General features: G+C 45.1%; 3 pseudogenes; all 3 read right to left on the minus strand.

The window, feature by feature from the left end:
* Window positions 1-4,019: 4,019 nt before the first annotated feature.
* LOC147441149 (uncharacterized) lies at window positions 4,020-4,526 on the minus strand (annotated as a pseudogene).
* Window positions 4,527-6,979: 2,453 nt separating this feature from the next.
* LOC147441150 (uncharacterized) lies at window positions 6,980-7,492 on the minus strand (annotated as a pseudogene).
* Window positions 7,493-11,288: 3,796 nt separating this feature from the next.
* On the minus strand, window positions 11,289-27,564 carry LOC147441151 (uncharacterized; annotated as a pseudogene).
* Window positions 27,565-27,873: the final 309 nt, after the last annotated feature.

A 27,873-nucleotide genomic window follows, 5' to 3' on the forward strand; every position in this document is an offset into this window, starting at 1 on the left:
GCAGTTTGCATGATTGAGAAGTATCTACCCACGAGCTGCCTAACTATCCAAAAACACTTGCTCGTCCATGTAGTAGATGAGGTTGCAGTGGCAGGTACAGTCCACAGTCGTTGGATGTTCTTTCTAGAGCGGTTCATGAAAACACTTAAGGGTTTTGTTCACCAAAAAGCGCGTCCAGAGGGGAGCATGGCAGAAGGATGGCTAGTGCAAGAGTCTCTTGTATTGACGACCGAATTTCTATCCGTTTTTGACCCAGAAATGCCTCGACTGTGGAGCGATGAGGAGGATGCAAGACTGGTGGGAGAGGAGCCACAAGGGCAAGGGGTGCCGAAGAAAATGAACCTGGCCATGCGAGAAAAGATCATGAAGTTCTGTATACTAAATTCACTGCCGATGCAAAAATGGCTTGAAAGGTACGAAGAAGAGAAAGAGAGACGCAATCTAGAGCGACAGGATTTCAGGCGAAGTCGAACGACTAGAGGCTTACCCTTGCTAGACTATCTCGCTCGTCTACCTGAATTTCCTACAATGGCATGGTTGGACAAGACAGTGAGAGCAGCTCGACAGATCGGAGAACCCATATCTCTAGAAGAGGAAGAGCTGGCTATTGGATGTGACTGGAAGTATCATACATACATGGCACTGTGGTCGCATGGAAATCATTTCAGAACACAACAAATTGACAACAGAAGAAACGCGTTTGACAGTGGGGTAATGGTTAGTTTCATGCAAAAGAGCAGGGCCAGTGCTAGAGACACGAATGAGAGCACTAGCAACCTGGATTACTGTGGTCTGGTGTCAGATATCCTGAAAGTAAGCTTCAGGCGGTTTGAGATGTTTTTGTTGGATGTGAAGTGGTTCAAGGTGATTACTTCTGGTCGCAATGCAACGGTACGCAGAGATGGAAACAAACTTGTGCAAATAGATTCTACAAATACTTGGACAGATGCGAGCGGCACATTTTCTCTCCCCGAACATTGCGAGCAAGTGGTCTTTGTACCGGACCCTCGAGAGCGACAATGGTGGTTTGTGGTTCAGGTTGCTCCAAGAAATAAACAAGTATTTGAAGGGCAAGATCTCCTGGAGGAAAGTCAGTCAGACGACGTCCATACTACTGTGACATTAGATGAGATGGATGAAGGTATGGCAGAGGAAGCTGACAGATATACGAGGGATGACGCAGACGAGCCAGAATTGACACTTGTAGATGAAGATGCAATGGATAAAGATAATCTGCCAGAACGAGTTGGGGCAGAGTTATGTTTGCAATTAGAGATAGACGATGATACGGTGCAATATCTTATCGATGATGCCTCACTTGTCGAGGCCTAGGCCTGTAAGTGTTTGTGTGAAGACTTTGATTTAAAATTAAGCTTAAAGTTAATTTAAACAGCTGTGTTCTGACGCTTTATTTTACTTTGTGCAGGACTTTAGTATGGCAGACGAGATTCCAGATCCCGCTTCCATGAGTGCAGATGCATTCGTGGGCTTCGTTACACGGATGACGCCTGCTTAGATGGCAGAGTCTTCTCAGTGCTGGGTAGCCAGAGGCATGGGTACTACGCCTCCGGGCTTCACATCCGAGGGACCGACGCCTAGGGGGGGACGCCTACGGGGTTCAGGACGCCTATGGGTACGACGCCTTCTTCTCCCATCACGGCCGCTTCGACATCTAGGGGTGGGGCAGAGGCGGGTACGTCCTCATCTCCGTAGCACAGGCGCACTCGCCGATCTCGGCGATCGTCAGGTGGAGGTGGTGGTTGCTGTGGAGGAGGATCCACAGATGCTTCGACCCCTCCTCGCTCACGACCCGCGTCTTACCCAGGCACACCTCTCAACACACCTCTTGGCACACCTCGGACACCTTGGGGGGCACACGATCCTAGTGCCTCCAAGCTCTATATTGTACGGGGAGATAGTTCTGTTGACATGGATAGAGTCGGTACTGAGATGCGACAGCGGATTCGCCAGCTCGTGGAGCTGCAGTTTTCGACCAGCATTCTGACGTCTTGGGATCAACAAGAAAAGGAAAAAGTCACTTACATAGTGGAGACCTGCATCCTGAGAGAGTACCAGCCTACTCCGGGTTCTTCCGTTGTTTCGGCGCGGTGGATCAAGGGTGTTGCACGAGACACCATCAAACATCGACGAGATGCAGCTCGGAAGGCTTTCAAGACCGGATCGCCGAAGCCTTCGGGCATCCCACACGAGACGTGGCTGCAAATCAGGGAGGATGAGCGGACAGCAGCCACGCGGTTCAGACAGCAGCGTGAGGCCGCGCAGGTACGACAGATAACTAGGGGGACATCTCATCTTGGCAGTGGAGGCTTCGACACCTTTCGCTATGAGTTTGTGAGTTTCTAATCTAATCTTAACTATGACGTTTTTTTTAATGCGATGAATCATGTATTCTTATTACTTTGATTTTTGTATAAACGCAGAATCTTGCGATGCATCGAGCTCCATCACGCGAGGAGGAGTCAGATGGATATCGCAGAGGTATCTATGAAGTACTGAATGATCTTGAAGCTTCAGGAGAGCCTGTAGACTGGGAGGCCTTACAGTCTCGCTGATCGCTTGAGGTGAGACGTTAATATGTGTGAGTTGATTTAATTAAGTCAGTATATGTGAAGTAATATCAATACTAATTTTGTGAATTGTCCTATGTGTAGGTTGCGACGCCTAGTCATTAGTGGACCAGATTTCATCTATATGCTTTGTGAGACACAGACACGCTTTTGTGTCTCTTTTTTGTACAAACAGTTAGTGTTCAGACAGTTATTGTTTCCCTTATGGTTATGATTATTGTCATTGTCATTGTATAGACAATTATTGTTTCTTTTTCTGGTTATGCTTATGGTTATTGTTAATTTTGTTTATGGTTATGGTTATCTGCATTATGGTTTTGATCAAAGTGATTATAGCCGGTTATGGTTTTAAGTTATGGTTATGGTTCGTTATGGTTATGCTTTTAAGTTATGGTTATGGTTCGTTATGGTTATGCTTTTAAGTTATGGCTATGTTTTTCAGTTGGTACGGTTGTCTTTCATTGGCCTTAAATCTCATGTGAGATCCTACATGGATAGCATGTAGGAGGCGTATACATGATATGATTTTTTTTGAAAAGTTTATGTAAAAACAAAGGGAACTCTGCCGAAATTTTTGCGCGTGGGAGCATGGTTGATATTTTGGTGCTGCTCGCTTTCTTGGGCACAGGGCAGGAAGTCTAGCTGTGCCTGTGTCCATCTTTTAACTGGGCACAGGCCAGGCTACCTGCCCTCTGCCCAAGAAATAATTTTTCTGCTATGATCGTCGCTATATGTGTCTCTATGGTCATCGCTATATGCGTCGCTATGCACGTCGCTATTAGCGTCGCTAATAGCGATTGGTTTCACAGCGACGCCTATAGCGACACTCATAGCGACGGGAAGCGTCGATATATGCATCGATAACACATTCTTTTGTTGTAGTGCATTGTGAAACGCCTGCATCATACACCATAACTTTGGTACCTGCGAAAGAGAGCTCCAGAACACGATCTACCTCCAAAAGACTGTGCACATCTTCTTGCACAACACTCTTCAACAACAACCCCATCAAAAGCATAGCACAGACCTTGAATACCTTCTTTTTGGCCTCCAATTTCCGCATAGCGATGCATACAAATTCTTCATATCTATCATCCACCAGACTGAAGTGCCCAACCCCTAGCTCTAGAAGTGCTCCTTTATCCTTAAATCGGCTACGACGTGTTCTTCAATCACCACATCATTGGACAAGCAAGACAAAAACTGATCCCACACTTCATCATCTACAAGGTTGGCAGCCTCCTACACTTCACAAGGAACCTGGCTCTCACAAGCCGCACAAATACCGGTCTCCACAGAGTCAATTGCCAATTGCGAGAGCTCTCTCTCCACGTCCACACGCTTGCTTTGAAACCCTAAAGTGCACCTCTTCCTGTTGATCAAGGCAAGGTTTTCCCACCCCCTGCATAGATAAAACACCACCACATACCTCTACTTCACCTTCACTCAAACCAAATGTAGATAGCAGACCTTCTTCCTCCACTAGGTCTTCAAAGTCTTGCACTTCCACATGGTAAGCTAGGTCAAGCATCACCTTCCAATCTTCATCATACGTCGCAAAAGCCGCAAAATCCTCCGTAGAACTGGAGCTTGAGTCACTCCAAGCATCTTCGTCACCACTTTCATATCCACTACTGGCAAAGCTTGTTACATCTTCATTATAGGAGTCAACATCAGCAATGCATACCTTTTGGTCGAATCTTCCACCCGATAGACGAGTCTTGAAATCTCTGACAAAACAGGTTCCAACCCTATCGGCAATGTCCACTCCCTAGAACCAAGCTTTGGCCTATCCTTGTAGCACTAATGGTAACGCCTTTAATTTGGCTTCATCCCCAACAATTCCCATCTGCAATAGGTATAACTCCAGATCCAAAAACCAATCTTCTGCCTCTTCATCTCCAGCACCCCAAGCAGCAATTTGATACTAGGCATCATCTTCACACTTCAACACTTTACCGAGGAGAAATCAGTAGATCCTCAGTGGGGGCACCACTGATGGGATGGGGGAAAAGGATACAACACCCTACACACAATACACTGCCTCTCTATAGCCCAAGGTAACAGTCCGCACCCCTACCCACACAGAATCGCACGCATATGCACACTATCTACCGACCTTCACAACACAAAGCGCCCTCGAGCAATCACGACCACCCACAACATCAACACTTCAGTACATTAAATCCATCAACAAACCCTCAGATCCCGACACCAATGGATGCCTACAACTACCAAACCTGTAAATGCATTCACACCGAGAGACCTCGCAAGACTCGACCACGCACAAAACCACACTCAATCTGCAAACACAACCACTCTCTCCATCTCTCTCTGCTCACAAACACACAAAAGACCCGGAGCCACCGCTACCACGGGCACTATGCACGAGACAAAAAGGACAAGGTGATTATATCCCAACTATGAAAAAAAAATAACCATAGATACGTTATGTATCATCAATAGCTAGACACAATAATGGCGACGGTCGAATACACTTTTTTGGAGTGTTTTAGCTTCATCCACACATGGAACACCTTCCCCTAGCTTGTGGCATCCCTCACATGTCCTGTCAATCTTCCATCTTGTCCTTTCACGGTCACTACGGTAGCAAATGCACTGATGGGCTGCAGTCCTTCCACATGCAACTCGCGGCCCCTCGCGGGCAACCCTCAGCCTTCATTGGTCAAGCCTCTTGGCGGCAGCTCTCTTGCTCCAGCCTCCTACAGTCCTGCTCCGACTTGGCAGCCCTTTGTGGCTTTCCTCACCCACTACAGTCGACTTCCCTCTCTTATCTTGCATCACCTCCTCTTGCATGCCCTCTATCGGATCTTCTTATCACGTGGCGGCCCTCCAGCCTCCCCTTACTGTAGCGCTGCCCAGCCATTCCACCACCTTCCTTAACTGATCACTTAGATGCCCTCTTTGCCATGCGAGCCCTCTCATCCACACATGGAACGCCTTCCCCTACCTTGTGGCATCCCTCACATGTCCTGTCAATCTTCCATCTTGTCCTTTCACGGTCACTACGGTAGCAAATGCATTGATGGGCTGCTGTCCTTCCACATGCAAGTCGCGGCCCCTCGCGGGCAACCCTCAGCCTTCATTGGTCAAGCCTCTTGGCGGCAGCTCTCTTGCTCCAGCCTCCTACAGTCCTGCTCCGACTTGGCAGCCCTTTGTGGCTTTCCTCACCCACTACAGTCGACTTCCCTCTCTTATCTTGCATCACCTCCTCTTGCATGCCCTCTTTCGGATCTTCTTATCACGTGGCGGCCCTCCAGCCTCCCCTTACTGTAGCGCTGCCCAGCCATTCCACCACCTTCCTTAACTGATCACTTAGATGCCCTCTTTGCCATGCGAGCCCTCTCACCTGGCGCAACTGTCCCTTCAAATTGCCGGTTCTTCTCCCATGCAAGCTTCCCATCTGGCAAGCTTTCCATCCTCAACTGCCGTCGACGTCTCCTTTCCCATCTAAAATCTCGCTGCAGTCACCTTTTTCCTTTAAAAAAAAAAAAGAGGCTAGTTTGGCCTCAGTTCCCACGCCCACAACTTCAGTTTCTCTTCTGGCTCTTCTATGGCCGGCTCCTCTCAGCAGCCCTTCTTTGCTTGTGCCTTCCCTACCAAACTGAGGGCAATGCCCCATGCACATGTAGCTTTCACCCGACCAGTGCTACCATGCCTTTTTACTTGATTTCGGACCACTCTCTAAGTAAGACGACTTGCAGTTCCAATGTGAGCAGCACAAAAATCAGTGAGGACATGTCTATCAGAAAACCAACCGGGTGGATAACTAGGCCATGTCAAACCGTACGGATTTCTCCCTGATATCTTCAGGGCTGGCTCCACAGCGCCATGGTGAAACGCCTGCATCATACACCATAACTTTGGTACCTGTGAAAGAGAGCTCCATAACACGATCTACCTCCAAAAGACTGTGCACATCTTCTTGCACAACACTCTTCAACAACAACCCCATCAAAAGCATAGCACAGACCTTGAATACCTTCTTTTTGGCCTCCAATTGCCGCATAGCGATGCATACAGATTCTTCATGTCTATCATCCACAAGAGTGAAGTGCCCAACCCCTAGCTCTGGAAGTGCTCCTTTATCCTTAAATCGACTGCGGCATGTTCTTCAATCACCACATCATTGGACAAGCAAGACAAAAACTGCTCCCACACTTCATCACCTGCAAGGTTGGCAGCCTCCTCCTCTTCACAAGGAACCTGGCTCTCACAAGCCGCACAAATATCGGTCTGCACAAAGTCAATTGCCGGATCTCTCTCTCCACGGCCACACGCTTGCTTTGAAACCCTAAATTGCACCGCTACCTATTGATCAAGGCAAGGTTGCCCCACCCCTTGCATAGATAAAACACCACCGCATACCTCTACTTCACCTTCACTCGAACCAGATGTAGATAGCAGTCCTTCTCCACTAGGTCTTCAAAGTCTTGCACTTCCGCATGGTAAGCTAGGTCAAGCATTACCTTCCAATATTCATCATACATTGCAAAAGCCGCAAAAGCCTCCGTAGAACTGGAGCTTGAGTCACTCCAAGCATCTTCGTCACCACTTTCTTATCCCCTATTGGCAAAGCCTGTTACATCTTCATTATAGGAGTCAACATCAGCAATGCATACCATTTGGTTGAATCTTCCACCCAATAGACGAGTCTTGAAATCTCTGACAAAACAGGTCCGAACCCTCGACCATGACTGCCTATCGGCAACCTCCACTCCCTGGAACAAAGCTTTGGCCTGTCCTTGTAGCACTAATGGTAACTCCTTTATTTTGGCTTCATCCCCAACAATTCCCATCTGCAATAGGTATAACTCCAGATCAAAAAACCAATCTTCTTCTTCTTCATCTCTAGCAAGCACCAATTTGATATCAAGCATCATCTTCACGCTTCAACACTTTACCGAGGAGAAATCAGTAGATCCTCAGTGGGGGCACCACTGATGGGATGGGGGAAAAGGACACAACACCCTGCACACAATACACTGCCTCTCTATAGCCCAAGGTAACATTCCACACCCCTACCCACACAGAATCACATTCACATGCACACTATCTGCTGACCTTCACAACACAAAGCGCCCTCAAGCAATCACGACCACCCACAACATGAACACTTCAGTACATTACATCCATCAACAAACCCTCAGATCCCGACACCAATGGATGCCTACAACTACCAAACCTGTAAATGCATTCACACCGAGAGACCTCGCAAGACTCGACCACGCACAAAACCACACTCAATCTGCAAACACAACCACTCTCTCCATCTCTCTCTGCTCACAAACACACAAAAGACCCGGAGCCACCGCTACCACGGGCACTATGCACGAGACAAAAAGGACAAGGTGATTATATCCCAACTATGAAAAAAAAATAACCATAGATACGTTATGTATCATCAATAGCTAGACACAATAATGGCGACGGTCGAATACACTTTTTTGGAGTGTTTTAGCTTCATCCACACATGGAACACCTTCCCCTAGCTTGTGGCATCCCTCACATGTCCTGTCAATCTTCCATCTTGTCCTTTCACGGTCACTACGGTAGCAAATGCACTGATGGGCTGCAGTCCTTCCACATGCAAGTTGCGGCCTCTCACGGGTGACCCTCAGCCTTCATTGGTCAATGTGGCTTTCCTCACCCACTAGAGTCGACTTCCCTTGCGTATCTTGCATCACCTTCTCTTGCATGCCCTCTATTGGATCTTCTTATCACGTGGCGGCCCTGGAGCCTCCCCTTACTGTAGCACTGCCCTTACTGCACCTAGCGGTCTCCCTCGGCTGCCCCTTGCTTCTCCTTCATGACCACCTCAAGGCTGGAATTTGCGCCACCCCGTGGACCTCAGCCCGTACTGCAGCTCCTCCACATCTCTGCAAGGGGGCCCCCCTCGGCTGTGCTTACTCAAGCTCCCCTCGACCCTGCCTTCCCAGATTCTCAAGCCCGCCCTTGGCCTGGCTCTGTCATGTGCCCCCTGTTCAGTATGGAGACTGATTTACCCTTGTAATTTTCTGTGGTAAAAGCGCACATTTGTAAGGCCCCCATTATGAGGAGAAGCCATCGTGCGTGAAGGAAAATCACTCACCGGAAACCAAAATTTTCACGGACAAGAATTAGGGGCAACTTTAGGGGCCTCGGGGGCGGAGGCCCCCGAGACTGTTTTTTTCCCCTTCGCCGGAATATTCCTTTTCGTCGAAATATTATGCTCGGACGGCGGCCGGAAAGTGGTCAGAAAACAACCGGTCGGTTGGCCAATGGCCGGTAGTCAATGGCCAGTGGCCGGTGGTCGGAAGTCAATGGCCGGTGGCCGGTGGCCGAATTCAAAAGCGGACTTGTCTTCTCAAGGGCGGCCACACATGGGCGGATTGGAGGGTCCGATTTGGACTTATTCGCACAAGAGCGGCTACACATGGCTGCCTCTCATAAGAGAGGGCTTGGCCTATAAAAGGAGGCCATTTCTACACACATTTCATAGTGTGAAGTTGATGCAACAAGGTGAGTGTGAGGTGGTGAGAGTGAAGCAAGGCGAGAGCTCTATTAAGGGTTTAATCCCTTTGTAAACTACTTCTTCTTTTGAAGTGCTAAAGCCATTGAGTGGCTGCTTTCCCATGGACGTAGCCCACATTGGGTGAACCACGTATATCGTGTGTACTCTCTCTCTCTCTCTCTCTCTCTACTCTATAATCTCTTGTGTGTGAAATCTATCTCTCTCCATTAAGTAATCTACTCATAGTCCTCTGGCTCTGGCCTATGGAAATCTCTTGCTACTGGCCGCCCTTTGGCCATCGCCTATCCACCCTCACTGGCCATGCCACCTCTGTTCTGCCCTGCGTGCTGTTCTCCTTGGCATGCAGGTGGCCTCGTGGCCTTCTCCACTTCCCATCCATTCCACCACCTCCCTTAACTGATCACTTGGACGCCCTCTCTGCCATGCAAGCCCTCTCACCTGGCGCAACTGTCCCTTCAAATTTCCGGATCTTCTCCCATGCAACCTTCCCATCTGGCAAGCTTTCCATCCTCAACTGCCGTCGACGTCTCCTTTCCCATGCAACATCTCGCTGCAGTCATGTTTTTCCTTTTTTTTTAAAGTCTATTTGGGCCTCAATTGCCACGCCCACAACTTCCGTTTCTCTTCTGGCTCTTCTATGGCCGGCTCCTCTCAGCAGCCCTTCTTTGCTTGTGCCTTCCCTACCAAATTGAGCGAAACTCCCCATGCGCATGCTGATTTCACCCGACCAATGCCACCATGCCATTTTACTTGATTTCGTACCACTCTCTAAGTAATAGGAGTTGCAGTTCCAATGTGAGAACCACAAAAATCAGTGAGGACATGTCTATCAGAAAACCAACTGGGTGGATAACTAGGCCATGTCAAACCATATGGAATTCTCCCTGATATCTTCAGGGCTGGCTCCATAGGGCGATGGTTGCCTGTGTCTGCATACGAGCAGTAACATACTCGTCTCCAAGCACATGAAAACATTTGAACCCACTGAGCTTGACCAACGATTCTACATACTTCATGGAATCATTTGACGATTACACTCACCAACCTTTGACATACTTAAGCTCTAGTTTCGCTAAGTAAAAGTCATCATAAGCCTGTTGAATGTCACGTCCGACATAGCCATCATCTAGCACAAATTCCAAGCTGTGTTCTAGGCTTCACCAAACAAATGCACCAGCGTTCTCATATCCACCTAACAACTGCCATGTACATGCTATTAGCACTTCCATGAGCCGACATATTTTGGGTGTACCATCATTGCCCACCCCCTCGTTGAGCATTGATACTCAACCATAGCATTATGTAGGTAGTATTCGACTGTACAAGAAAAAACTAATAAATAATATTTACACAAGCAGTTAGATAGATAGAGAGAGATTTTCATCTACTGTAGAATCCGTCAGGGTCAAATGGAAAGACACAGGCTCTCCCAAGCATGTTTTGTACTCCACCTGGATCAAAAATATGGCACTGAGCACTACCATCCGTCTATAAAACATACAACTTCCATCCTCCCTTCGCATCTGCAAGCCCAAGAATAAACATCTCGTTCAGCTTCGCATGACATAATCCTTCAACCTGTATCCATACTCTTTCCGCGTACACAAACTGAACCTGTATACATTGTCAAACGCCTGCATCATACACCATAACTTTGGTACGTGCGAAATAGAGCTCCATAACACGATCTACCTCCAAAAGACTGTTCACATCTTCTTGCACAACACTCTTCAACAACAACCCCATCAAAAGCATAGCACAGACCTTGAATAACTTCTTTTTGTCCTCCAATTTCCGCATATATAGCGATGCATACAGATTCTTCATCTCTATCATACACCATACTGAAGTGCCCAACCCCTAGCTCTGGAAGAGCTCCTTTATCCTTAAATCGACTGCGACCTGTTCTTCAATCACCACATCATTGGACAAGCAAGACAAAAACTAATCCCACACTTCATCACCTGCAAGGTTGGCAGCCTCCTCCTCTTCACAAGGAACCTGGCTCTCACAAGCCGCACAAATACCGGTCTCCACAGAGTCAATTGCCGGAGCTCTCTCTCCACGGCCACACACTTGCTTTGAAACCCTAAAGTGCACCTCTGCCTGCTAAACAAGGCACGGTTGTCCCACCCCCTGCATAGATAAAACACAACCGCATACCTCTACTTCACCTTCACTCGAACCAAATGTAGATAGCAGTCCTTCTTCCTCCACTAGGTCTTCAAAGTCTTGCACTTCCGCATGGTAAGCTAGGTCATGCATCACCTTCCAATCTTCATCATACGTCGCAAAAGACGCAAAATCCTCCATAGAACTGGAGCTTGCGTCACTCCAAGCATCTTCGTCACCGCTTTTATATCCGCTACTGGCAAAGCCTGTTATATCTTCATTATAGGAGTCAACATCAGCAATGCATACCTTTTGGTCGAATCTTCCACCCAATAGAGGAGTCTTGAAATCTCTGACAAAAGAGGTTCGAACCCTCGTGTAAGGTCTCTGACCCCGATCAAAAAGAGCACCCTTGTACCATGAAATGAATATAATGGAGTAAGTTACTATTTTTAGCAGTTTTCCAAATTCTGTCAGTGCCATGATGTTTAGAATGTTTTAAAGCTTCGAAATATGAATTAAAATAATTTTTGTAAAAAATTTCCAAAAATAGCAAGTTTTTTGTCACCCGACCCGTCCAGTCTTGATCATCTCGAAAAACTGCACCCGTACCCCAAATTTGAAAAAAATGCATTTTCGAACCTCGGGGGCTGCTAAATATGGCAGGTACTCGAGCCAGTACGTCCTAATTAGATCTTCTTATAGCAATTTTCGGCATCAAAATCCGACTCGTATGACCTGTTTTAGCCTAGAACCAAATTTCCTAAAAATTATCCGGGGAGGTACCGGGGCCCGAGGCTGTATGGGAACAGGTAGGGGGCCCGAGCAGCTAGGGGGCGTCCTCTTGCCTTGTGGGAGTCCTGGGGAAGCTGCCAAGCCAGTAACTTAGTCAAAGAACCAGTTAACCAAGCCAACCTGACACTTGGTTGGTAGGGAGCTGGACTTGCCATGCTTAACTCGAGAAGCTCCCAGATGCATTTAGCAACCCAGGTCAATTTTCAGCTTGTAGGAGCCTATTTAAAGACCTGCACACACACACACACACACACACACTTATGCTCATACACGCACACTGTGCATACACACACACCTACACACCTTGGGAAGGTGTTGCCGATTCACACTTTTTGAAGGAGAAGCAAGGAGGGAGGTGCTGCCGAATTCTCGCCTCAAGAAGCTAGATTAAATCAGAGAATCAAGAAGATTATCAGCCCTTAATCACGGTAACCACGGTTTAATTAATGCCATCTGTAAATTCTTTTCTCTATCATCTAAATTCCTCGTCTATTATGCTTATTCCTAGTCGTAATTCTCTATAATTACTCTCTAAATTCTCTTTAACCATATTCTATTATGTAATCATCATTCCATAGCTGAATTATCATCCATTCATCACTCTCGATTAATGATTAGTGCATAATTATTAGAACTTTCCCTCTCTAGGTAGCATAGTAATTAGTCGGTAAGCTAGTAATTGTGTAGATTGAGGAGAATCACTTTTTCTATCACCCATTAATACTGTAACTAAATTAAATTCATTTCCTTTATGCATTAAGGTGTAATTAAGAAAAAATTAATCTGTCATTAAGTCTCTACGATTTGACTTTCCTCACACATATGCATAAGATAAATCTGCATCATCTAGTTGCTAGGAAAGAGATTAATCATACTTAACTCATCTCTCTGGTAATTCCATTAGTGAAATCCTATTATTATTAATCATGTAAGCCGAGTAATTATCATTTAGAGCCGGTTCCCATAGGATTATGTGTCATCCATAATGATTACTATATGGAAAATTCTAAACCTCGCATATAGGGGGGATTAATTTATGTTGCTAATCTACATATTGAATTGTTATGACACTTGCGAACCTTAGTTCTTTCTCCGAGATAATCATTTAAAGTAGTGAGAAATGGCCCCGGTTAAGAGAACTCGCTTCGGTGGTGCCCATGACTGCGAGGCGGGAACCAGCAATGTCAACGGGAAGTGGAAAGCTCCCATGGAGGAACAAATACCGGCCATCTCACGGGCCATCGACGAAGATATGGAAGAGGTAGGTCATTTTTCATTCAAGTTGTTTTAAGTTAACATTGCATATGTTAGTTAGGAACGCACATATCCCCAAACATGTTGGAGAAATCCAACGGAAACCGCGGCATTGAATTCAGTGTACATTAAGTTCTAAAGTAGGAAGGTAATGCTTGATGGGTATGCTGTTTGAAAGAGGAAAGAATGTTTGCTAGGGAAAATTTAGCTCGGCTTGTTCATTTTATTTCCAATGTTGAATCAATTTTGACCCCCCTACTGATCACAGGGGGCAGAGTTCCTCGTTAAGGGCTCTTGAATCCATGACTTGCTTTTTATGCGGTGGATACCCACGACTTTCTTTCTATACCGTGGGAACCCACGTCTTGCTTTCTATGCGGTGGGAGTGTCCATGACGTGCTTTCTATGCGGTGGACGTACCTAGTTGTATGGGCAGCTAGGCGACAACGGGAGGAGTGAACTCTCGCTGGAGGGGGGATGTTGTACCTCTAGAGCATTGGAATTTTTATAAATAAGTTTGAGTAGAATTTTTACTAGAATTCTGTCTTGGTGTTGTTTGCAATATTGGTTGAAGGGTTGTTTTAACGAACAATGTGATTCGGAATTAAACAAGGAATCTTTATGTTGAACAACCTTTGTGGTAGTAATTAGGTCACACAAGGAAGTGTGAGTGTGGGGGTGGAAAATGGGGGCTTGGCTCAGGTTGCCAATGCCTACGAGATGGGTGGTCTCGATTGGTCCGGAAATCTCTGTCCCCATAGTGCTTACTCGATATTAGTAATGCTCATTGCCCCTAGAGTGGGGAATTCTCGAGAGTACGTGCCTCTGAAACATGGGTAAAAAGGCACTCGAGGCTTGTCTCCTCTTGGAAGGTGGGTCTTAGGATCGCTAGATAGCTCAAGTACGCTTCCCTTGCGAGGTGGAGCTAGATCTCCCTGCTATAAGTAGGCTTGAACTCGACTCACTTTGTGATGAGAGATCGTTCGCTAGTCGAACCCCGAACCATTTTGTTTGCTTCCGCAATAGATCTAGTGGCCACTAGGTTCACCATGAGATCCGTCGTTGATACGGTGGGGTGGGGACCTCACACCTGGTATTAGAGCCTAGGTTAGGCTGGGAAATAAAGTCGTATTGTTTGAATATCTAAAAGGAACTGAAAGTATATAGGTAGCTCATCCAAATTCCTTGCATTGGTGTTGCAGGAAGACCCCGTGCTCGAATATCAGAAGTTCCAAGTGTTTGAGCTTATTTATGAGCAAGCTCAAAGATCCCCAGTTTACCAGTTCAGGTGAGATGTCATGATGATACTGTTGAAGGCTTATACGCCACACTCCACTCGCATTGATAGAGGATGGGAACTTGATTGGAAATTTCCAGGAGGGGTTTACTACATCAACGCTCGGAAGCTAGGATGCCTGGCTACTGATTTAAAGAAGATACCTTGGGGAGAAGAGTTGAGAGTAATAGAGATATTCTACTTGGTTCCTACTCGATTGGACCAGACTGTTTCAGACAATTCCAATCAAACCATCAACGACTAGCTCTTGGAGAAGGTCACCAATGTGATCCCAGCAAACAGAGTCAAAACCTTTGGATTACTGAAAGCGGAACTCCGGCTCGATATCTTAGCTTATTATCCACTCAAGAATGAGTATAGGAACTATTACACAAATGAAGTAGTGCATCATGTCTATACCATCTCTTAGGCGTATGTTATACGCAAATCCATAAAGCCATGTAATAAGTTGATCATCAGTTATCCTAAACCTTAAAGGGTTCGATTGTAATAAATTTTCATCAATAAAGCGCTTTTTGTCTCTGAATCTCTGTCTCTTGATAAAGTGGAATTTTGAATTTTATTAAAGTCTCGTGTCTATTTTGAAATCCAAGTAATGGTATCAAGAATTCGTATAATCCATGTAGGTACCGCCTGTTGCTCTGTACTCGGCAGCGCAAGAGAAGAAACTCCTCCTTAAGCAAGCCCAACCTCTGATCTTTAAGGGCGAGGGGTCAAATGTGGAGATAGATGCGGAAGTATGGATGGAAGCCATGGACGATTACTTTGAAGCTGCAGGGACCCAACCCGTAAATCAGACCATGCTTGCGATGTTCCGCTTAACTGGAGATGCCAAGATATGGTGGAAGCAACATTGCAGGGACATGGATATTGAGGGATCTTCCCAGTCCTGGGAAGACATTAAAGCTGCGATAATGGGGTGTTATTTACCACCTGCCTATAGAACTTTGAGGATGAATGAATACTTTTCACTTCTGCAGCTGAATTCATCTGTCAAAGAATACTATGCAAAGTTTGTCACTCTTCAGAGATATGCTCCTAAGATGACCTTGGAACAATATGTGGCAAGGTTCTACCAAGGACTAATCGATCCCCTGAATACTCGGTTGGAAGCTCTCAGGCCGTCAACACTACAAGATGCCTTGTTGAGGGCCAAACCTTTAGCTCTCGAAGTACAAAATGCTAATCATAACAGGAGGAATCATTGGGCAAAGAGGGCAAGGACCACTGCTTGGGATAACAGACCAGCCAACCAAGCATATAACCAGCGCCCTATTGTGGCTACCACCACAACCATGGAGTTCCCTGATGTCCGATGATATGGCTGCGGCGAGCATAGACATTATAGATCCAATTGCCCCAGGAACATTCAGGCAACCAATGCCAATGCCATACCCTTGAATACCCGTGGGCATGGCCAAGCTAATGGAAGAGGAGGACGAGGAAGGATGAACAGAGGGCAAGGGCGTGGAGCTACCGCCAGAGTGAATGCCGCAGTGGTACAACCAACTGTGGGTGACGAAGCAGTGGAGAGAGCAACCTTGCATGCTGCAATTGACAATCCCAATGGTTGTGAGCAATACACAGTCATTCATACACCAGGATCTCTCAGAGGTGAACAAGTTAACTTCCTTATAGATTGTGGTAGTACTCTTTCATTTCTTTCACCCAGATGCATGAGGAAGCTAAAGCTAGATAAGTATCCAACAAGTAAGCTAGTTGTAGAGTTAGCAAACGGCAAGGAGGTAGTATCTCAACACTCTGCAGGAAAAATTGACTTTGATTTAGGGGGACACCCAACTTCTGCCCAATTTTGAACCTTACCCTTAGGATTCTTTGATGGGATACTAGGGATGGACTGGCTAAAGCAAAATAGGGCCCACATATATACATTGTGCACAAGGGAATTTTACCTTTACAGATAACTTGGGTAATGAAGCCTTAATCTAGGGGGAAAATGGGAGACCTAAGGCTACTCTAGTTAAGGCCAGCAGAGTTTTGAAGGGACTAAGGAAGGGTCAGAAAATTTATGCGGTTAAACTCAACAAGGAGGACCAATCAGATAGCTCACTTCGGCCAAACTGGTTGAGGGAGTATGATGATGTATTAATACCCTGAAGACCTTAAGAATCTTCCACCACACAGAGAGGTAGATCATGAGATTGAGACTATCCCTGGGTGTGAACCTATCTCAAAAAGACCTTATAAAATGTCACTTCCAGAGGCCATCGAGCTCAAAGAACAGCTTAGGCAACTCATTGAGCAAGGATTCATTCGACCCAGTACTTCTCCTTGGGGTGCTCCAGTTCTTTTTCAGAAGAAGAAGGATGGGACCTTAAGACTATGCATAGACTACCGTGGACTGAATCAGGTAACTGTCAAGAACAAGTATCCAATTCCAAGGATTGACGAACTTTTGGACAGACTCCACGGCGCCAAAATGTTTACAAAGATAGATCTAAGGTCAAGATATTACCAAATCAGGATCAAGGAATCGGATATTCCAAAGACAGCTTTCAATACTAGGTATGGGCACTACGAGTTCACAGCAATGTCTTTTGGTCTAACAAATGCTCCTGCAAGCTTCAATCGACTTATGCAGGATATTTTCATACCTTAGCTGGATGATTTTGTCTTGGTTTTCTTTGATGACATTCTGATTTACTCTAGAACGGGGCAGGTCACGAAGAACATGTTCGCAAAGTACTTGATCTTCTTCGAGAACACCAACTTTACGCTAAAGAGAGCAAGTGCACTTTCTGCTCACCAAAAGTCAACTATCTTGGATTTGTCATATCGGCTGAGGGGATTTCAGTGGACCCAGACAAGTTCAAGGACATCATTGATTGGCCTCAACCATCCACCGTCAGTGAAGTAAGAGGATTTCTTGGAATAACGGGATGGTACATGATTTTTGTCAAGGACTATGCACGTATTGCTGCACCTTTGACGGAACTCCTAAAGAAGGGAATGAGGATCGAATGGAAGACCGAGCACGAGTCTAGCTTTGCTAAACTAAAAGAGTTCTTGGTCTCAGCTCCTATTTTAAAGCTTCCAGATTTCAGTAAGGAATTTGAAGTAGCGACTGACGCTAGCAAATTTGCTCTAGGCGGAGTTCTTACTCAAGAAGGAAGACCAGTGGCGTATACTTCGCGGAAGCTGAGAGATCATGAAAAGAATTATCCTACTCATGATTTGGAACTTTTAGCAATTATACATGCGCTGAAGTTATGGAGACATTATCTTCATGGACGCAAGTTTCAGCTGGTTATAGACCACAAGAGTTTAAAATGGATTTTTACTCAACCTATTCTCAATATGCAACAACGACGATGGATAGAGCTATTACAGGAATATGACCTTGACATAAAGTATAGACCAGGAAAGGAAAATGCAGTTGCAGATGGTCTTAGCCGAAAATACTTTCTCGGAGCTATCTCTATTCCAAATAACCCTATCTAGGATAGAATCAAAGAAGCATCCTTGGTAGATCCAGAGTACCAATGTATAGTATCACTGGTTCAGCAAAATAAGATGCATGAAGCTAAAGATTACTCTCTTATGGGGGGGATGTCTTTACTACAGACATAGACTCTGTGTACCCAGAGACCCAACTCTAAAGAAGGCTATTCTGTATGAAGCACATGATAGCCCTACATCCGGACATCCAAGCTATGCTAAGACTCTTCATGCTGTCAGGAGAAGTTATTTTTGGTCTGGAATGAAAGGGGACATACTTCGCTATGTGAGGCAATGTCTTTCTTGTCACCGGATAAAGGCCGAAAGAATCAAGTTACCAGGGCAACTTCAACCTCTTGACATACCCCAGATGAAATGGGAATGCATCAGTATGGATTTTGTTATAGGATTACCTTCTACAGGAGGTTATGATTCTGTTTTCGTGGTTGTTGATATGCTCACAAAAGTGGCTCATCTAATACCCGTAAAGACAACCTTTACTGCTTCAGATGTTAGCAGGGTATTCATCAAGGAGATTTTTAGATTACATGGTCTACCCAAGCGTATCGTCAGTGATAGAGATGCCAAGTTTACATCAAAATTTTGGACTTCTCTTTTCCAATCTATTGGGTCACAATTAGCCTTCAGTACAGCGTATCATCCGCAGACAGATGAGCAAACTGAAAGAGTTAATCAAGTCATCGAGGACATTCTCAGAGCCTATTGTTCACAAGAGCCAAAGAAGTGGTTACAATATCTACCTTTGGTGGAGTATGCTTATAATTCTTCCGAACACAGAAGCATTGGAATGTCACCTTTCAAAGCTCTTTATGGACAGGACTGCTTAGTACCACTGAACTTCTCAGATCCAACCATCAGGGTAGAAGCCTCTAGAAAGATGTTAGAAAATATGGAAGCACAGACAAGAGCTATTTTCCAGGATATTCAGGCCGCTCAGGATAGACAAAAGCACTATGCAGATAAGAACCGTTCAGAAAGGACTTTCAAACAAGGGGATAAAGTTTTTCTGATAGTCCGACCAAAGAAAAGCAACTTGTCACTAGGCATATATAAGAAGCTCAGCCCAAGGTACTGTGGACCATTCGAGATCATTAAGGTTGTGAGTGACCAAGCCTACAAGCTAAAGTTACCCGCAAAGTTGAAGGTTCATGATGTGTTCCACGTCAGCTTACTCAAACCCTATATTCCTAACCCTGATCAATTTTTGGACTCAGATCAGATAGTCATGCCAGCACAAGGAGTTCTCGAGCTCCAACCTGACTATGTACTTGAAACAAGGGAAAGGAAATTACGCAACAGAACTATCACGGAGCATCTAGTAAAGTGGAAGGATTACCCTGAAGAAGATGCAACTTGGGAGGACGAACCAACGCTCATAAAAGACTACCCAAACACATTCTTGAGATGAGGACATCTCAATTTTTCACGTTGGGGAGGTTGTAAGGTCTCTGACCCCGATCAAAAAGAGCACCCTTGTACCATGAAATGAATATAATGGAATAAGTTACTATTTTTAGCAGTTTTCCAAATTCTGTCAGTGCCATGATGTTTAGAATGTTTTAAAGCTTCGAAATGTGAATTAAAATAATTTTTGTAAAAAAATTCCAAAAATAGCAAGTTTTTGGTCACCCGACCCGTCCAGTCTTGATTGTTACCATATACATGTGGTAGTGATGTGTGTGAACACACTAGGACCGCCGGGGCATTTTTTCCCTCTTTAGGAGGTTTTTTCCCCCGTGCATTGTATATACGCCCATCACTCTAGGGCTATCTATCTTTCCATTGCACACTAAGTAACACACTCTCTATTGTGTGCCTTGAGCTTCCTTCGTCTTCTCCAAGCTGTGTGTGTTTCTCTGCAACCCTAATTCCAACAATTGGTATCAGAGCAGGTCACGTCCTCCCGGGCTTAGTCGCCAGCTGCTCCAGCACACGCCTGCTCACTTTCTCCGATTTCAGTGAGCTTTGGCAAGCGTTCGCAGGTCGACAAATATTTTGGGAGAGCTTAAAGAGCTCGGTCTGCTCAGAATTTTGATTTGGGCTCATTTCGGCCACCGTTTCCACTACGGGCAGTACTGCACAGGTTATTTCGTCATTTTGTGCAGATTTTCTGTCAGTGCCGTTTTCTGCATAACAGGTGCCTTATAGTCTTCTACGGTTTGTGCTATATAGCACAAGTTGTTCCCGCTCCATTTCTCCTATTTTCGGGCAGTTTTCACATCAGGTGCAGCATTTACCATGGCTGACAACAACAACACAGATGTGTTCAAGATGTTTGCTGCTGAGGACAGGTTGGATGGGGACAACTACCCTATGTGGGCTTATATGATGCAACACGTTCTTGTGTCAAAAGGTGTCTGGAACATTGTGCAGGGCATTGATGTACGTCCTGGTTCTGAAGATGTAGGCGATATTGAGGATGTTGCAGGTCTTGCTGCAAGGATTGCAGCTGTTAGAGTTGTTTTGCCTACAGCAGAACAAGCTCGTTGGGATGTTAAGGATGCGCAGGCTCATGCATTGATTGCGTTGTCTGTGAAGCGCACCATTATTCCTCACATCCGTTCAGCAAAATCTGCAAAACAGGCTTGGGATATTCTAGCAGGTCTTTATGCAAGCCGCAATGAGGCTAAAATTGCTTTGCTGCGTAAAGAGCTAGAGTCGAAGATTATGCATGAGGAAGATGATATGGACACTTTCCTTGCTAGTGTCAAGGATATCAATGAGCAACTCATTTCTGCAGGTGAAGTCATTTCTGACAGTTCCCTTGTGCAGACTGTTCTTGATGCCTTACCAGATTCCTACCAGACTTTTGCTAGTACTTGGAGACTGATGACCCAAGGAAATCCTGAAGTTGTCAAGTTTGATGCATTATGCACATTGCTGTTGCAAGAGTCACTTTCTAGAAAAAACAGGACTAGGCAGCGTGCAGTTGAACAGGCTTTTATTGCTTCTCAAAGAAAGGGTGGTAACAGTAATGCAGCCACTTCTTATGGTTCTGCTGCGAGTGGCAAAAATTCTGTTCCTAATGCTTCTGCTGGCAGCACTTCGTCTGGCAATTCTGGTGATAAGGGCAAAAAGAAGATGCGTTGCCATTATTGTAAAGCGAATGATCACTTGATCAAGTCGTGTCCTAAGTTGAAGGCCAAAGAGGCTAAGAAGAAAGAGGGTGGTTCCACTGCAAATGCTGGTTCCACTACAAATGCAGCCATTGTTGAGTCTTCTGTGAAAGGAGATTGTGATGCTGATGTTGATGCAGAATGGGCTTTTAGCGCAGAGTGCACTTACAATCCTGCTGTCCATGATGCATGCTTGTCAGTTGCTGCAGATTCACATGTGTGGTATTTCGACAGTGGTGCTACAAAGCACATTACCTCACATCGTGAATTGTTTACCTCTCTCGAGTCTGTCCCTCATGGGAATTCAGTCACTTGTGCCAACAACGCCTCTTATCCAGTTCAGGGAGTTGGAAAGATTGTGCTCACTGCTGCTAATGGCAGTTCCTTCACACTTGTTGATGCACTTTATGTACCTGGGATCAAGAAGAATCTCTTGTCTGTATCCGCACTTGCTAGACTTGGACTTGTAGTCAAATTTGTGGATGACAGATGTACAGTTCATGATCTCAGTTTTGGTGATGAAATTGTTGCATCTGGGCTTTTGTGCCGTGGGCTGTATAAGCTCACTTTGTATGACAAGTGTGGACAAAATTTTGCAAATGCTGTTGCAGATTCAAGGGCTATTTCAGATGCAAAACTTTGGCATGCACGTTTTGGTCATCTGAATTTTGCCAGTTTGCTGCGTTTGCAGAAATCTGATATGGTTGCTTCTTTGCCGCCTCTTGAAGCACCTATCAAACATGTTTGTGAAGGCTGTATTCTGGGTAAAATGCAGCGTTCTAAGTTTCCAAAGGATGGTTCAGTTAGGGCCACATGCAGGTTGCACCTTGTGCATAGTGACGTTTGTGGGCCCATGCAAACTCCGTCCTTGGGCAATTACCTGTACTTCGTGACTTTCATTGATGATTACTCCAGGCATGCGTGGGTATTTCCGCTTAAAGCGAAGTCCGAAGTTTTTATGTGCTTCAAACAATTTTTGGCTATGGCTGAAAATGTCTCAAAATGTACTATGGGCACCCTCCGTTCCGATCGAGGGGGGGAGTATATGTCTCATGAATTTAATGCATTTCTGGCTAGTCGTGGGATAAAACACCAATGTACAGTGCCTTATACACCTCAGCAAAATGGTGTTGCTGAGAGGAAAAACAGGTCACTAACGGAAATGGCACGATGTATGGTCAAAAGTCAAGCTTTGCCGCATTCTTTTTGGCTTGAGGCCATCATGTGTGCCACTTATGTACTTAACAGGTGTCCTACGAAAGCTTTGCAGTCTATTACTCCATATGAAGCATGGCATGATAGAAAACCTTCTATTGAGCACATGCGTGTTTTTGGCTGTTTGGCATATGCTTTGGTGCCACAAGTGCAGCGCAGAAAATTGGATGATAAGGCTGTCAAATGTATTTTTGTTGGTTATAGTGCTGAAAGCAAAGGTTACAGGTTGTATCATCCGCAAACAAAACGTATTTTGGTTTCACGGGATGTAGTGTTTGTGGAAGATTCTGTTCAACCCTTGCTGTCATGTACTAGAGACAGTAATGTAAGCTCACAGGACATTTATGACACTTTGTTGCCTCTTTTCAGTGGTGGAAATACGAATGTAAGTTCCAATGAGGCAAATGTACAGCCTATGGGGGTTTCTGAAAATGTTTTAGAACAGCCTATTACTGATGCAGATGTACATGATGTACTTGATGAGGAAAGGGCTGAAAATGAGCAGGCTAGAGGTATGCCAAAATGGCTGGTGCACACTTTGCGTGACAGTAAATTGGATGCACCTTTATCTAGTCGTACTCGTTCAGGCTCTCGCCATGCATCTTATGCATCAGATTGTTATGCTTTGGCTGTGTCTAGTTTACATGATGTTGAGGAGCCTCTGTCTTTTGATGAAGCACAGAATTCAGAAAATTGGATTGCTGCCATGAAATCAGAATATGATGCACTTATAGAGAATGACACATGGACTTTATGTGATTTGCCTCCTGGCAAAAAGGCCATTGGTACGAAGTGGGTTTACAAGTTGAAACGCAAGCCGGATGGTGAGATCGATCGCCATAAGGCTCGACTTGTTGCAAAGGGTTATGCACAACAAAAAGGCATAGATTATGAAGAGACTTTTGCTCCCACTTGTCGTATGACTACTGTGCGTTTTCTATGTGCATTGGCAGCACATTTTGGTTGGGATGTACATCAATCAGACATTGTTACTGCTTTCTTGAATGGTGACATATTTGAGGAAGTTTATGTAACGCAGCCTCGCGGTTTTGTCATAAAAGGACAAGAGGACAAAGTGTGCAAATGTAAGAAGGCTTTGTATGGGTTGAAGCAATCTCCTCGTGCTTGGTATGAGAAAGCTGACACTCATTTGGTTAAACGAGGCTTTCGTAACAGTCCAACAGAAAGCACATTGTATGTAAAGCGTGAGGATGATGTATTTCTCATTGTGGTTCTTTATGTTGATGATTTGCTGATCACTGGACCAAATGAGAGACATATTGCTGAATTTAAGGCTGATTTGAATGCTACTTTCAAGATGAAAGATTTGGGGCTGTTGCATCATTACTTGGGTATACAGTTTAAGCAGTGTGATGGTGGTATTGCCTTGTGTCAGAAAAGTTACATAGAGACATTGCTATGTAAGTTTGGACTTGAGGATTGCAAACCTATTGCCACTCCCATGGAAACAGGTTTGAAGTTGAGTCTACATGATGCTGGCGATCCTGCTGATGTCACTCTTTACCAAACTGCTGTTGGCTGCCTCATTTATGTATGCAACATGAGGCCAGATATTCAGTTTGCAGTCTCGCAGGTCAGCAGATTTATGCATAGCCCAGGGTCTAAGCATTGGCAGGCTGTCAAGAGGATTTTCCGCTACCTTAGTTGCACTTTACATCTTGGCTTGTTTTATCCCAAGGGGGGATCATTGCCGCCAGACTTACATGCTTTTTCGGACTCAGATTGGGCTGGTTGTTTTGACACGCGAGTGTCCACAAGTGGTTTTTGTTTCATGCTTGGCAGTTCATGTATATCATGGTTGAGCAAGAAGCAACCTACTGTGGCCACTTCGAGTTGTGAGGCTGAGTACAGGGCAGTCTTCACAGCTACGGTTGAGTGTGTATGGCTCAGACGTCTTATGGCTGACTTGGGTGTTGGACAGGACACTGCCAACACTATCTACACTGACAGTCAGAGCGCATTGGCAGTTGCGAGGAACCCAGTTTTTCATGCTCGCACAAAGCACATTGAGGTGCATTACCACTATGTCAGGGAGAGGCTCTCAGCAGGAGAGATCAGCTTGGCTTATGTGCCAACACAGGACAACCTTGCAGATCTTTTCACAAAGGCATTGTCTCGTGAGAAGCTTGAAGCTTTCCGCAAAGCTTTGGGCTTACTCCCCTTTGTGGACTGATCCTGTCCTCAGGGCATGGCACTTCCCTTTACTCATGTGCCAGCTCTCGTTCACCGCATCACTCCAGGGGGGATTTGTTACCATATACATGTGGTAGTGATGTGTGTGAACACACTAGGACCGCCGGGGCATTTTTTCCCTCTTAAGGAGGTTTTTTCCCCCGTGCATTGTATATACGCCCATCACTCTAGGGCTATCTATCTTTCCATTGCACACTAAGTAACACACTCTCTATTGTGTGCCTTGAGCTTCCTTCGTCTTCTCCAAGCTGTGTGTGTTTCTCTGCAACCCTAATTCCAACATTGATCGTCTCGAAAAACTGCACCCATATCCCAAATTTGAAAAAAATGCATTTTCGGACCCCGGGGGCTGCTAAATATGGCAGGTACTCGAGCCAGTACGTCTTAGTTAGAGCTTCGTATAGCAATTTTATGACCCGTTTTAGCCTAGAACCAAATTTCCTAAAAATTATCCAGGGAGGTACCGGGGGCCCGAGGCTGTATGGGAACAGGTTCCAGCCCACTCCAGACCAGCTTTAGCAGCTAGGGGGCGCCCTCTTGCCTTGTGGAAGTGGTGGGGAAGCTGCCAAGCCAGTAACTTAGTCTCAGAACCAGTTAACCAAGCCAACCTGACACTTGGTGGGTAGGGAACTGAACTTGCCATGCTTAACTGGAGAAGCTCCCAGATGCATTTAGCAACCCAGGTCCATTTTCAGCTTGAAGGAGCCTATTTAAAGACCTACACACACACACACACTTATGCTCATACACACACACACAGTGCATACACACACACCTACACATCCTAGGAAGGTGCTACCGGTTCACACACTTTTTGAAGGAGAAGCAAGGAGGGAGGTGCTGCCGAATTCTCGCCTCAAGAAGCTCGATTAAATTAGAGAATCGAGAAGATTATCAGCCGTTAATCACGGTAACCACGGTTTAATTAATTCCATCTGTAAATTCCTCGTCTATTATGTTTATTCCTAGTCGTAATTCTCTGTAATTACTCTCTAAATTCTCTTTAACCATATTCTATTATGTAATCATCATTCCATAGCTGAATTATCACCCATTCATCACTCTCGATTAATGATTAGTGCAACTTTCCCTCTCTAGGTAGCATAGTAATTAGTCGGTAAGCTAGTAATTGTGTAGATTGAGGAAAATCACTTTTTCTATCACCCATTAATACTGTAACTAAATTAAATTCATTTTCTTTATGAATTAAGGTGTAATTAAGGAAAAATTAATCTGTCATTAAATCTCTACGAGTTGACTTTCCTCACACATATGCATAAGATAAATCTGCATCATCTAGTTGCTAGGAAAGAGATTAATCATACTTAATTCATCTCTCTGGTAATTCCATTAGTGAAATCCTATTATTATTAATCATGTAAGCCGAGTAATTATCATTTAGAGCCGGTTCCCATAGGATTATGTGTCATCCATAATGATTACTATATGAAAAATTCTAAACCTCGCATATAGGAGGGATTAATTTATGTTGCTAATCTACCTATTGAATTGTTATGACACTTGCGAACCTTAGTTTTTTCTCTGAGCAAATCATTTAAAGTAGTGAGAAATGGCCCCTGTTAAGAGAACTCGCTTCGGTGGTATCCATGACCGCGAGGCAGGAACCAACAATGTCAACGGGAAGGGGAAATCTCCCATGGAGAAACAAATACCGGCCATCTCATGGGCCATCGACGAAGATATGGAAGAGGTAGGTCATATTTTCATTCAAGTTGTTTTAAGTTAACATTGCATACGTTAGTTAGGAACGCACATATCCCCAAACATGTTGGAGAAATCCAACAGAAACCGCGGCATTGAATTCAGTGTACATTAAGTTCTAAAGTAGGAAGGTAATGCTTGATGGGTATGCTGTTTGAAAGAGGAAAGAATGTTTGCTAAGGAAAATTTAGCTCGGCTTGTTCATTTTATTTCCAATGTTTAATTAGTCTTGACCCCCCTACTGATCACATGGGACAGAGTTCTTCGTTAAGGGATCTTGAATCCACAACTTGCTTTTTATGCGGTAGATACCCACGACTTGCTTTCTATGCAGTGGGAACCCACGTCTTTCTTTCTATGCGGTGGACATACCTAGTTGTATGGGCATTTAGGTCACAACGGGAGGAGTGAACTCTCGCTGGAGGGGGGATGTTGTACCTCCAGAACATTGGAATTTTTATGAATAAGTTTGAGTAGAATTTTTACTAGAATTCTGTCTTGGTGTTGTTTGCAATATTGGCTGAAGGGTTGTTTTAACGAACAATGTGATTCGGAATTAAACAAGGAATCTTTATGTTGAACAACCTTTGTGGTAGTAATTAGGTCACACAAGGATGTGTAAGTGTGGGGGTGGAAAGTGGGAGCTTGGCTCAGGTTGCTAATGCCTACGAGATGGGTGGTCCCGATTGGTCGGGAACTCTCTATCCCCATAGTGCTTACTGGATATTAGCAATGCTCATTGCCCCTAGAGTGGGGAATCCTCAAGAGTACGTGCCTCTGAAACATGGGGAAAAAGGCACTCGAGGTTTCTCTCCTCTTGGAAGGTGCGTTTTAGGATCGCTAGATATCTCAAGTACGCTTCCCTTGCGAGGTGGAGCTAGATTTCCCTGCTAGTAGGCTCGAACTCGACTCACTTTGTGATGAGAGATCGTCCGATAGTCGAACCCCCAACCATTTTGTTTGCTTCCGCAATAGATCTAGTGGCCACTAGGTTCACCATGAGCTCCGTCGTTGATACGGTGGGGTGGTGACCACACACCTCGACCATGACTGCCTATCGGCAACGTCCACTCCCTGGAACCATGTTTTGGCTTGTCCTTGTAGCACTAATGGTAACGCCTTTAATTTGGCTTCATCCCCAACAATTCCCATCTGCAATAGGTATAACTCCAGATCAGAAAACCAATCTGCTGCCTCTTTATTTCCAGCAAGCACCAATTTGATATCAGGCATCATCTTCATGGTTCAACACTTTACCGAGGAGAAATTAGTAGATCCTCACTGAGGCCACCACTGATGCGATGGGGGAAAAGGATACAGCACCCTACACACAATACACTGCCTCTCTATAGCCCAAGGTAACAGTCCGCAGCCCTAACCACACAGAATCACACGCACATGCACACTATTTACCGACTTTCACAACACAAACCGCCCTCGAGCAATCACGAGCACCCACAACATGAACACTTCAGTACATTAAATCCATCAACAAACCCTCATATCCCGACACCAATGGATGCCTACAACTACCCAACCTGTAAA

Source organism: Adiantum capillus-veneris, chromosome 15 (genome assembly GCF_014529385.1).
Source record: "Adiantum capillus-veneris isolate H3 chromosome 15, ASM1452938v2, whole genome shotgun sequence".
In the NCBI taxonomy this organism is placed as follows: Eukaryota; Viridiplantae; Streptophyta; class Polypodiopsida; order Polypodiales; family Pteridaceae; genus Adiantum; species Adiantum capillus-veneris.